Genomic DNA, 13,390 nt, shown 5'->3' with positions numbered 1-13,390 from the left:
CTAACATCTGTGCCCACCTTCCTCTATTTTATATGTGGGACACCTACCACAGCGTGGCTTACCAAGCGGTGCCATGTCCGCACCTGGGATCCAAACCAATGAACCCTGTGCCACCAAAGCGTAGCGTGTGCACTTAACCACTGCATTACTGGGCCAGCCCTAATCCCAAATTTTGAGTTAATATTCTACTAGCAGCACCTTTATTTTCATGATAGTAGGAGTGGAAAGGTCTTTTAAAATGTGGAATCCTGAAAGCTGGGGGACAGAACTATGGACAATTTCAGTTGTTCAAAAGGTTTTTCATATTCTAGGCATCAAATTAGAGGGTGTGAAGAATTATCATAAAATTGTTTCATCAGAGATTTTTGCCTGCTCTGGAGGCGGTGGATTCCACTGTCTACAATACTCTGCTGGTCCATCCCCCAAATTGCTTTTTTGTTTGTTTTTTGCTTTGTAGTAGGCCATTTCAATTGCAAAATTGGCTCACTCCTAAATTGTAACACTTTCAGTCTTCGCTGACTGAAACAGACAACAGATGCCTAAATATTTTACCTCAGTTTGGCAACGTTGCAATGTATCTAGTGAGGGCTTATGACCCTGTGAAGCAAGGAACTGAAATAAAGCCAAAGTAAACTTCTGTTTCTGAGGCTACCAGTTAGCCATCTACATATGGAATAATTATAGATCCCTTTGGTAGAACTAATTTCTTTACATTCTCCCGTAAATAAATAGAGAAAATTGTTGGGTCGTCTTGAATTCCTTGAGAAAACTTTTGCCATAAATACCAGGCTCTTTCATAATTAGTGGGGGAGAAAAAGATTCACCTGCTGGAGAACATAAAAAAGAGAAGGAGGGAGGAAAGGAGGAAAAAAGGAATGAAGAAAACGGAAGGAAGAAGGAAAGAAAGAAAACATAGATCAACTACAGAGAAAAATTTTGCAGACAATAATACTGAAGTCAGAATTTAAAATATTTGCAGGATTAAGAGATACAGGGGTAATTGAACAACAAATTTATTTATTTCTCTAAGATCTTCTATGAATTATATACTGATCAACTATCTTTATCAAGCTTATCTTCCTTCTTTCCTGTGGGTATGGAGGTATTACAGGGTGAGTGTCCTTTAAAAAAAAATCATTGGTTTTCAATTCTTTTGTTCCTTTTAATTAAGATCTCTATACAGGATATGATTTAATACATGACCAAGACTTAATCTTTTGGTAAGCTATTTTTATTGGTTCTACAAAAAGTAGGGCAAACTAAAGCATTTTTAGAAAAACGAAACTGAGAGAACAGATCACCAGAGGACTCTACTAAAGAAGATATTAAAAGGAACTACTTTAATATTAAATTATTCAAAGGAGATAGTAATCAAGTGATGCCAAGAGAGAATGATATGCAAAAGAATGATGAGTTTCAGACGAGTATTCAAAAACATCTTAATACATTTCTGAGTTTAAGTCAACAATAGAATTATTATAATATTAATGTAATTATCTATTAAAGATAATGAAATCATGATTTTTGAATATTATTTTTCAGGTACTACCTTATAAGCTAGAACAAAAACATGAAAAAGCAAAATAAATTTTATTTATATATAAACCTTTTTGTATGTCTACACAATTCACATTTAGTAAAAAATAGAAACCATATGATAATTTTCACCATTGCCTTTGTATAAATATTTTTAAAAGTCAATATTTCTAACCCACCTTGGAAATAAGCCTCTGGAAATGATAATTTTAGAGTTTAACAAAAAGTAATATAATAACAAAATTAAAATTAAATACATCACAACCCATTTCCAATAAAGTGAATAGAAACCACTCGAAGACAACTGTGAAATCCTGTTTGAAGGCATGAGTACAAAAAGAGCCGGGTTCAGGGCACACATGCCCATGAAGGAGGTGGATGAGTAGATGCTTAACCTCCAAAACAAGAACTACATCTGTTTCGTCAAATAGAACTCCAACAATGTGAAAACAGCTGTCTGGGACATCTGGTCTCAGGGACCAACAACGTTCGCCGCCTTAATAGGCAACAGCACCACAGCCATCCAGGAGCAGTTCAAGCACATCTCAGAGCAATTCACCGCCAGGCTCCCAAGCAAGGCCTTCTTCCTACACTGTATACGGATGAGGTCATGGACCAGATGAAGTTCATCGAAGCCAGGAGCAACATGCATCACCTGTTGTCTGAGTACCAGCAGTAGCCAAGGAGGAGGGTGAGTTTGAGGAGGAGGCGGAGAAGGAGATAGCGTCGACCTTCCTGGTACCTCATAAAGTATGGAAGCCACGTGAGCTCTATTCGCTCACATCTTCTCTGATGGCCATGTCTCACTGTGTGTGTGCTGGCTCTCCTTCTTGCCTTAACATCACGTGCTGTACAGATACTGCCATTAAAGCATTTTCATAGTGAAAACAAAGCTTTTAATCTTAAATTAGACTTATTTATGTACATGTTTACATTGTTTTGAAATGATCATGAAACGGGAAATAAAATCATATATCCTAGTTTCTGTACATCGGCAATCTCAGACTGATGAGGTTGCCAGTTAGGAACAAAGGAGTTCAGTTAGTCTTTCAAGACGTTGCTATTTTCGCACTATTTTCAATGATCTTTCTGCAGTTCCAATATAACGCCTAAAAATTTAGAAGGAAAATAGCAAGGAGAAATCATACCAATTTTATATTGTGACTTTATATGAGTGTCTCAGGATCTAAATATTTTCTTCGGCCTCTTCAGGTGCTTCCCAGGGGTGAGACATCCTCCCATCTCTATAGCAAAGCCTGAATGGAGGTTGCCTGAAATAGAAAGGTTGATCGCTCCCTGGAGCTGTTCCTCCCTAGGAGATACGTTCTTTGAAAATGCTCTGCATTAGGAAGTATGTTTCATCGCATAGCATTCAAATTTCTTTTAAAAGGAGGAAACATGAAAACAGTTTCATGAAGTAGAGAAAATTTGTTGAAATTATTGTAATCTCCAAGGCATTTTCACTCTGATTAAAAGCACAGCAATTTAATATGAAATTCTTTGAAAATATTAGATCATCTTTGAAAGTAGGGGCAATAGCGTTTAAGGTTGAAGAAATGCCTTTTTCCAGACAGCATTTATGTTGAATGTTTAAATGTTTACACCGCTCTGAGCTGTCTAAATATTTCTTCCTGGCAGAGTGGCAACTTACAGTCCATCATTTTAAGCCGTCAATATCCATTTACTTGCTTTCCTCTGACATTGTAGATTGAATTTAACACTCAAATTTTTATCTTTAGTACAATAGCTCCTCAGTGTCAGACACTAACTCCAGAATTTAACTATGCCATTTAGGTCAATCTATTTAGCTTCCTTGTATGTAAATTTGAAATAATAGTACTTTCCTTAGAGGATAATGAGGATTTAATGAAAATTTTGCATAAGGAATTTATATATATTGTGGCTAAAACATAATTGGTGTTCTGTGAGCCTGAGTTCTTCTACCTTCTTTTACCATAACTTGACTACTCTTTTCTTCATTTTTCATGGGCAAACTTCTTCATAGATTGGTCCTTAGAGGTCATAATTCTATCGCAAAATTCCATCCAGTTTGATGTTAAGATACAGGCTCAAAACATTGGTTTTCACGTAAAAATTTTAGGCTTAGAAAACAATACCTTGGGATTGATATAAACATTATCAGAAGTTCCTTCTTAGGATTAGGTGGGAGTTTTTACCACCAATAAAAACAAAACTTACGTACTATACTCATAGCAACAGAGCAGGATTGTTAAAATAAGAAGCCAGGCAGAGGTCTCTCCTTCATTATTTGCATCCTGGTTTGGAAACGCAAGAGTTTGCAAACTAGAAACCTGGGAATTTGAAACTCTTTGCATAGATACACCTTCTTGGGATGTTTATTCACTTTTTTTACCTCTCATCTACAAACTCTCTACCATATCTGCGACATTCATATATTTTGGTTCTTTTTCTAGCAGGAGACTGTAGCTTGCAGAAATCCACTAGAAACGAAGTGACAAAGGACAGAATAGAATGTATTCTTGAGTTTCAGGATTTTAGGAAAGTTTGTTGTTAAGAAAAGCCTTTATACAATAAATGTCAAAAGTTGATTCTATCAGCTCAAAAAAAGAATCAGAGAATGGGGCAGGTTAAGAAAGCATAAGTCCTCAGTCCATCAGAAGGATTATACTAGAAATTGCCTCACACAGGAATTCCACTAAAAATCACACAAGAATTCACCGCCATTGATATGCCCTAGGTGGGTACAATTTCAATATTCAGAAAGAACAATCAAGTTTGCTACAAAGAAGATATCTTTTTAGAAAACTTTAGGTTTAAATAAATCTCCATGCTTTGAAGATTGATAAAAACAAAGAATGCAGAACTATGAGAAATACTACAGAATAAGGAAAAGATAGCATCGGGTGAAATATATAGGGGAAACATAAAATGTCTGGAAGTTATTTACCCATATGATACGTAAAGAGCTGCATTCATTGCTTTATTTAAACCTTAAAATCACCTTATAGACTAGATGTTCTTCTTTATTATCCCACATTTATATGTAAGTAAAAGTGTTAAATAATTACCGAGAATTACACAGAAATATGGAATCCCTTACTTAAATCCAGAGAACCTCCTTTCATACCTGTTGCTGGATAGATAGTTGGATTTGAAGATTTGATTACCACAATTCTATTCAAAATTTTCAACTGGAAGATATTGCTTATAATTTTAAGTATATACATAATTATAATTATAATTGTTATAATTCCATTCTTAGAGAAGAACTGGGTGAAGGGTGACAGAAAAGCAATTGGTCAAATTGGCTAATTCAACAGTATTTGTTAGGCATATGTTATATGCCAGCAGGACAAATTCTTCTCCCTGTATGATAAGTCAATCTTTCTGGTCAAGGCAATAGGTAATTGCTGTCATTGAAATTACTGTATTCTGTCAATACATATTAAGATTTACACCTAATGCTAGATTATCAATACGTTAAGAGTTTCATGTCACAGTCAATATAGTTCATGTAAAAGATTCCTGGTATCATTCTAGAATGGATGTCTAGAATGCATCCACATTTTGTCAGGCCTGAATCTTCAATAAGTGGGGGTGCTTATTTAACTAGAATACACTATTGCACATACAAAGTTAAGTTACAAAGTGTGTATTTATTTCCAAGTAGAAATATAATCACAGCAAGTATAAATTTGACAGAAATAAAAATCACTACAGCAATCAAAAAATAAATTTAATCTCTCAACATACTGAAATATTTCTGCAAAATATATCCTTCAGTTTTTGCTCTATACCCTTTGATTGCCTCTTCCTAAAAAAAGGATTTTGTAAGATGATTTCTGTAGTAAGAATAGTAACTTAGTCTTTCCTCTAATATCTTTGATCAAATATTTTATCATGATTTATATGAAAAGCAATTCCTTAAACTTCACAACTAGTTTTTGTTGATGTCATGTAAATTTTTAATTATTTTTATTAAACTTTGGGAAATTTCTGTCAAGATTTTTTGTTTTTCAAATTTCAGCTGTCACAGATAGTGTTTGTGCTGTTAAAGTTCTGTGCCTTACACGCTTGGGAATTCTGATAAATTTTACTTGTGAATTCTTCTTAAAAAAAGAAGAAAAAAAACACTACATCATACATTTATAATTCTCATCTGCAAAATGGAAATTAGGCTCTTTTGATTCTTGTTTTTGCTAAACATTGATAAGAAGAGAATATTCCACTTAAAATTTTACAAGTATTAAGATTAGGAGAATTTTTCGTACACTGTTTTCTCACAAGTAAATATTTCAAATCAAATTTCACAACTATTACCCACTTATTTCTAGTAGCAGGTACCACACATATATACACACTTTGCTAAAACCTCTGACTCTCCACATAAATGAAATGACACCAGGCAACACAGGACAGTGGGTAGTTGCAAGTGTCCTGGGAGTCATTTAGACCCTAGGTGGTTAGCAATAATTTACCTTTTCATAGAAGAGACTATAAAATATATTAAATCCGAGTAAATATATCCTCAAACTCTACTTCACTTGAACTAACTCCAGACTTTCCTACAGACAATCCTATATACGATATTATGGAGGGGAAGATGGATTAGAAAAATATAGCTATCTTAACCAATTAGGTTAAAAATATTTTACTCTGTATATTTTACAAAAACAAATAAACACCTTGCAAAGTTCTCTCAAAGAGAAAGGACTCCATGCAAGTGTGCAAAGGTGGGAAACAGTCTCCAAGATCACTCTTACTTCTGACACCAATAGCAAGCTTGGGGGTCCCCAAGAGCACCCTTAGTTTCAATAATTTGCTGAAGGACTCAGAGAACTCACTGAAAGTTGTTATACTCACAGTTATGGCTTATTAAGATGAAAGGATAGAGATTAAAAATCAATGAAGGGAAGGGACACATGGGGCAGAGTCAGGAAAGTTCTTCATTTGGAGGTTCCAGTTGTTCTCTCCCTATGCAGTCACAGACTGTGCTAACTCTCATGGCAACAATATGTGACAATATTCAAGGAGTATCGGCTCACCTGAGCCTTGGTGTTCAGACTCTTTATTTGGGCTCTTTCACACTGATGTGGTTGACTGCCCAGTGGCTGACCTAAACCATTTGCCCATCCAGAGGTTGAGCTAAATAACATGTGACCCAAAGCATCCACACTAAATCACATTGTTAGACTATCCGTGTTGGTCCAAGGCCCTCAGGTAATGAAGACAATTTTATCAGGTAGAAAATTCCGAGAATTTAGAGATTGACTCACAATAGTAAACTCCAGACCTCTCTTTGGGCAAGGTTAAATTATTTACTACACAAAATGATAGAACCTGAAGCTTAAGTTCCACTAGTTTCACAGTAAATCTGCCATAACCAGGAACATAATAGGTGATTAAGAGTCTCTATTGAATAAGTGGATGCTTGCTGTGCTTATCTATACCTTTTTAGTACTAGGAGTCTATGTGAGCATGAAAATCTACCACATTATCTGTGGCATTAGATTATTCCATCTTGTGGTAGGAGTTGCAAAGTAAAGAACGTGCCTTTCTAGAATCCTCCCTGAGATCACAAGTTCTGCCTTGTTGAATTTCTCTCTCATACCTTACTATATGTATGCCTTAAAATAAACTTATATTATTCACTACTTCCTATTGTCTAAATCCTATCATAATTTAGGCCTTAGGATGATTTAATCAACTCAGGGATTCAGAATGTTCCTTGGTATGGTGGAAACACTAGATTTTACTTTATTTTAAGTTGCATCACAGGATAAAAGAACGAATATAAGCTTGTGGCAAGACTCGTGAGATTAACTGTGATCCCTGAAAGGGATAAGCAAAGTAATTCTACTTCTCTACTATTGGGATAGAAGAGATGGGAAGTGGACACTTGTGAATTCAATAGCTGCATGCCACATGCCTGTGTTTTTGCAATGAGCCAATCATATAAGGTTATAAGAAATGTGTTACAATTACAATCCCTGACTCTCTCAAGTCATCTAGCAAAAGGAATAGAGTAGATATGCACTAAATTAGTACATGTGACAAGATTAGAACCTGATTTAGGTCTTTAATAAGTATATTTAAATGATTTAAAGACAAAACATATTTGAAACCATGAGACAGTTATAAGTTACTGTGGAAAAAATGAGATTTGAAAAGGAAAATAATAGACATCATAATTAGTAATTGAAAAGCAATGGAAAAATGTAAGAAGTATGGAAAACACTGAAAGAGAGAGAAAGATGATGGGATGACGGAGAATAATGAAAGAAAAAGAGGTGTTAGGGAGACATGGCTATATGTCGTGGTGATAACGATTTAAATTTTATAGAACAGCCTGCAAATAAGTTTATAAAAGCCTTGCATTTGTATATGAATATAGAGAATGATCTAACAGTTAAAAAATCTATCCACACTCCAAAAACTTGATTTTATTTGTACCCTTTACCATTCCTTCAAAGAATAAGAAATCTGGAGAACGAAGAGAAAGAAAGGGGAAGGGGAGGGAAGGGAGGAGGGAAAGAGAATGCCCACAACTTATTTTAAGACAAGTTATGTGTTAATAGGAAAATCAGTCAGGGACAGCGTGAGGAAGGAAAAAATTAAGATTTGTTTAATTTTAAAAACATAAATTTAGTAACAGTAAATAAGATATCAGCACAACCAATAATAAACCAGTTTATTTTTTCTCAAAATGCAAAGAAGGATTAAAGTAAGAAAATCTATTAATATAAGTTACAACGTGTGGCAAGCTATTTGCTGGTATCCCTCTGCCCCTTCTACCATGAACTAAACAAAACCTACTAGATTATTAGACTCCCCTTGTTACTAGATGTTTCCATGTGAACAAATTCTACATTTTCTCTTCAGGATGTTTAGTAGAGAGTTTAAGATTGATGTATTTAATTAATTATAGCAGAATATTAAATAACTTTCCTGTTTTACTCTTGAAAATGCATTTCCTGTCTCTCTAAGCCATGAATCTAATTGCTCAGTAGGCCTTGCATAGATGATTTCTGAGAGAAAACAATAAAATCTTTTAAAGTACTTGAATTTCATTAACACACTTAAAACTGAATTATTTCTAATTCAAAAAAAAAAGTTCAGTCAATGCTTAAATGTACAAAGCATTTTGCTAGCCCCTAAGTCAAGCACAAAGAGGAGCAAAATGACCTCTGCCCTGGGGAAATAATACATGCTACAAGAAAGGAGAAAGAAGACACACACATCCCTAACTAGAAGAATGAAGTAAAAAACATCATCAATATTCCTGGGGCTTAGTAATAATAGGTAACATTATTTGTGTGGACAGATATTTTCACAGAGGAGATTTATATCATGTAAATCTTTGAAGATAATATTTCCAAGTCTTATTCATGCCTTATTGTCATAAAAACAGCTACACTGTAACATGTTTGTCTACAAAAAGTATTTTGCTTTATCCATGAGCACATTTACTGAGTCTACTGGATGTGCCAGTAAAGGACTCTATCCATGGTCCTCTTACTCAGGAAAGAACACCTTACAATCTTACTGAAAAGTTATTCCTAATGAGTTGCTTATTATTGATAATATGATATCTACAGGTATCAATTAATCATAGACAATAAAGGAAATGTGTAATTTATGTTTAGTTGGTTTCATAAATGAGGAGATTGAAACAGATATTTAAGTAATGTAATTAAGAATATACATACTTTTTTCAAATAAATTTATTCGTTTGTTTTCAAATAAATCTCATATTTAAATGATAATAGATGGTTATGGCTTTATTATACCTAAAGGTTTTTTTAATATGAAAACGTGATGCATTTATAGAGGCTGATGCATTTAATGCATTCTCCAGAGTGCACTTTACACTTGCTCAAAATATGCTGCATGGCTCAGGACCTATTCTAGAACATCGTGAAACACATTTTGAAATATTGCCTTTATTAATGCTGTGTGAGATTTTGAGAGCTTATATAGACACTTAAAAATAGGAGTTGGTTACCCTCAAGGACGAGCAGATGTTTTGACATATGTCCAGATGAGTACTCTGAACTAGAAATTCAAATCTCCTTCTGGAAAACTTTTTACATTAACATATGGTAGACAATGAATCTTAAAAACCATTGGCTATGGACTTGACAGGAAAATAGGATTAGATAAGATTTATTTATAGAGATTAACCAAATTGAGCATAGAAATGGATGGAATTGGCTATAGTCCTCTGATTTTCAAATGATTGGCAAAAATTTCTTCAATCTTCCCAAAAAAATTATTTAAGCTCTCTGAAATTTTATGCATTATAATTTTTCTAAACCCAGTTCTTATCTGCCTTTGTTAGATCATGTGGAACACTTTCCCTGCCTACAACATCATTAACAGTTATAAGAGGAATATGAATTTGTAGTCCCCAAATTATGGGAAAAAAAGGCTCAAATTTGAATAATTTTACTCTTTTCGCCATTATCATAAAAAATGATGGATTCAAAGCATAACAATATCCACATTTAAATGGCATCAAGCAAAATCATATCCTTTCTCTGTTGCTGATGATAATTACATATGAAAATACCTCTCCATTTTTGTAGATTTACATTTATATAATTTAAAAGTTTAAAATAGGAAGTGCATGTTTAGCTATTATTTTCAATAAGCCCAAACTTGTATGGAACATTTATGCATTTTAACAAGATGTAAGGCATAGTTTTTATTTGCCTTCTTGAGTTATGTCATGTATACACGGCAAACACAGTAACTCTAATCATTCTTTCCTGCATTTGAATGCCATTTTCCCCCTTTTTTTCTTGCTTGCTTGCTATTTCTTTATGAGGCATGTTCTCACTGGACACTAAACATGTTTTGAAAAGCACCAGAAACCCAGAATACATTTTCAACACCCTCCGCAGAAATATTTCATATTTAACTCAGCAGTTTCAACAATGGACGGTATTTAATAGATTCCTCATATATTTAGGAGTGTAAATTAGGGATAAAATGTGAGTAATGAGCACTCCTTGGCTCATGTGCTTATCTGAGAAAGAGTATCCTAGAAAAGTGACTAGTTTGGCAAGAACAATAATGGGCTTAATTACCCAAATTTCTACATGGTCCCAGAATGAATGTTTTGGGGGCACTATGATACTTTAATTCCATTCTCTACAAGGCATTAAAAAATTTGCATCCTATTTCAAACTAAATATTGAAGAAAAGTGTATAAAACTACTCTGACTCAATCTGGGGTCTCCCAGTGTATTACTATAATGAAGAATAATGAAGTCATTAATTTTCTCTCTGTTTTTACTCAAATACTTTGTCACAGGCACATTTTTACTAGCCTAAGATTCTCAGCTTTTAAAGCATATGCACTCAAAGTTCCTTGTAGCAGAATGTCAGAGCTGCATTGCAAGTTGCTTTTATCTAGCTATAATTGTTGTGTTGACCACAACTGCCAGCAAGGGTGTGTATTTCTTTTCTTTTCCTTTTTTTTCTTTTCTTATGGGCTCATTGATCACTATGCCTAATTCTCATGTGCTGAGGTGCCTCTCAAATTTCTGATGGCCCCTTGAGGATCATTTTCCTAGATACACTGTATCAAGCACTAAGATACATCTCTTGCTTCTCAACTAGTTACTGTCTATGACTGACCTTGGGCCAAGCAGTAAACATAGGAACTTATAATTAAAAACTTAATTTTTAATTTAATTAACACATAATTAAAAACTTGCTTTACTAGATATTGTGGGGTACTTTAAAGTTTCATAGAATTTAAACATACCTGCTTAATAAACTTTTTCAAACTCTTTAAAAATTCGTATGGACTAGTGAAAAAATTTATATTTAAGAGTCATATCCAAATTGGAATGTAAAATCTGACACTTAGTATTTGTGTGACCTGAGGTGATTTAATTAACCTTTTTGAGATGCAGTTTCCTTGACTAAAGAAAGAAAACAACAGCATAACTCTTCAGAGCTGTAGCATAGGTAAAATCCTTTGGCACTCAATATTGTTAAGTTTTCTGTTTCTGCTTCAAAGTCAATATCTATTTTAAAAAATGAAACATTAACCCTCTGACATGCTGGGTCTAAAAAAATTTCTCTGTGGCATCCTTGAACTAAGAATCCATTTACGTTGTCTTTTATTTTAATTATGTATCTTGGGATTACACGAACAGTTTGAGGATCATGTTAATGAGTTTTCGCACAAGATAAAGGAAGCAAAAGGCAAGCTATTTACTATCCCAATCAGACAAGTTGATGCTTTGTAAAGCTGCTTTAAGCATTGGAGTGAAAGATACCTGAAACATTACAAGAATTTTTAATATCTAATTTAAAAATGAATACTACCTCAATAGATATGTTAAAAAATATTGAATAAAAAAATTAATGGCTGTCTACCCAGCCAGATTATATTATTATTACTTCAATTATTTCCGCACTAACTAAATTAAATTTCAAATTTGTAGAACTTTATGCAAAATGAGGAAGTGTGGGTTGGGTTGTAGAGAGAAATCACACTTTCAACCATACCAAGCAGCTAATTGGTTATATTATTGTCCCTGAAATATTAAGAAGTGTTTTTATAAGGATACAATTAGACTGCAAAATCCAGCTCAACTGCGTTAGACAGATCTCATCTTAGCTCTTGTTTAAATATTATATTACACCCAAATTATAGGACATAGTATATATAAAACCATGGTAACATAAAGTTTGGGTATTGGGTGCTGGTTTAATATAAAGAATATTACATTAAAAAATTAGTTTTACTTGGGGAGGCTGTTGAATCAAATAATATGTGAGATTCCTTAATTTTAGGACCCAAATATCACAATCTTCTTCATTAGTATGGAGACCAAAAGCATTGCCACTTTACTGGATTTCATAAAAAAATTGCTCAGTTGTCTAGTGTATTATTTATATGACTTGAACATTAAATAAAAAACGGAGGAAAAATATTTCTTGGGGTTGACATTAGTTCAGATTATCTTTCCTAACAATGACCAACTGTCAACAATAATTTGATACAAAAACAGTGATGATTACTCTGATAAATAGGAAATTTAGGAAAGTGAGTGACAGATACCAATTGACAAGCACCTTCTCATGTTCAAAAACATTCAATGTCGTGTTGTCTTTCTGTATATCTAGTAAAGAAGAAAACTAGAAATAGCATGTGATAAAGCAGAATGTATCTGAGATTATGGGAATGTCAGCAACTTCCATTTGGATATCATTTCAATTTCTGTTTCTTCTTCAATTACTTTCTCTTACATATCGTTTTCACTCATCTTTCCACTTCATAAAGATAGCCATTTTTCTTGGTCTTGAACTGATTTCCACCATTATTTTGATCAATCCCTAATAGTTTTTTGATGTCTTATTTAGTCATTCTTAGAATAAAAAACAAATAAAAATATAAAATGAAAAACCCAGGTTTTGCTTTTGCCTAAGATGTAGAAATCTATTAAATGTCACCTCCACTCCCCCAACAATTAAGAAAAACTGTATAAACTGCAAGATAAAAATGTTTCTTAACTCATCAAAATCGGAGGTCACTAGACATCCAAGTATTGAAATACAAGGATGGAGAGACCCTCCTTTTCCAAGGGAAATTGGATGCCAGGACTTGTGCACCTATGGCAGGGCACATCGGTAAGATTCTAATGCAATACATGCACATAAGTGAGTAGGAACAATCAACTACAATTTTAGCAAGTTGCTAAAGGCTGATTTAGAGTTACTGGGACAATATAGAATCCTCAGGAATCTCAGACAGAAAGTGAATTTGCGTTAAATACAGACTCTTTTTTATGAAACTCCAACTGGTTTTCTAAAAAAAAAGATCAGGGTCAGAGGAAGAGCCTGGAGAGAG

This window comes from Equus asinus, chromosome 30 (genome assembly GCF_041296235.1).
Source record: "Equus asinus isolate D_3611 breed Donkey chromosome 30, EquAss-T2T_v2, whole genome shotgun sequence".
Taxonomy (NCBI): domain Eukaryota; kingdom Metazoa; phylum Chordata; class Mammalia; order Perissodactyla; family Equidae; genus Equus; species Equus asinus.
This window is presented reverse-complemented; position numbering follows the sequence as displayed.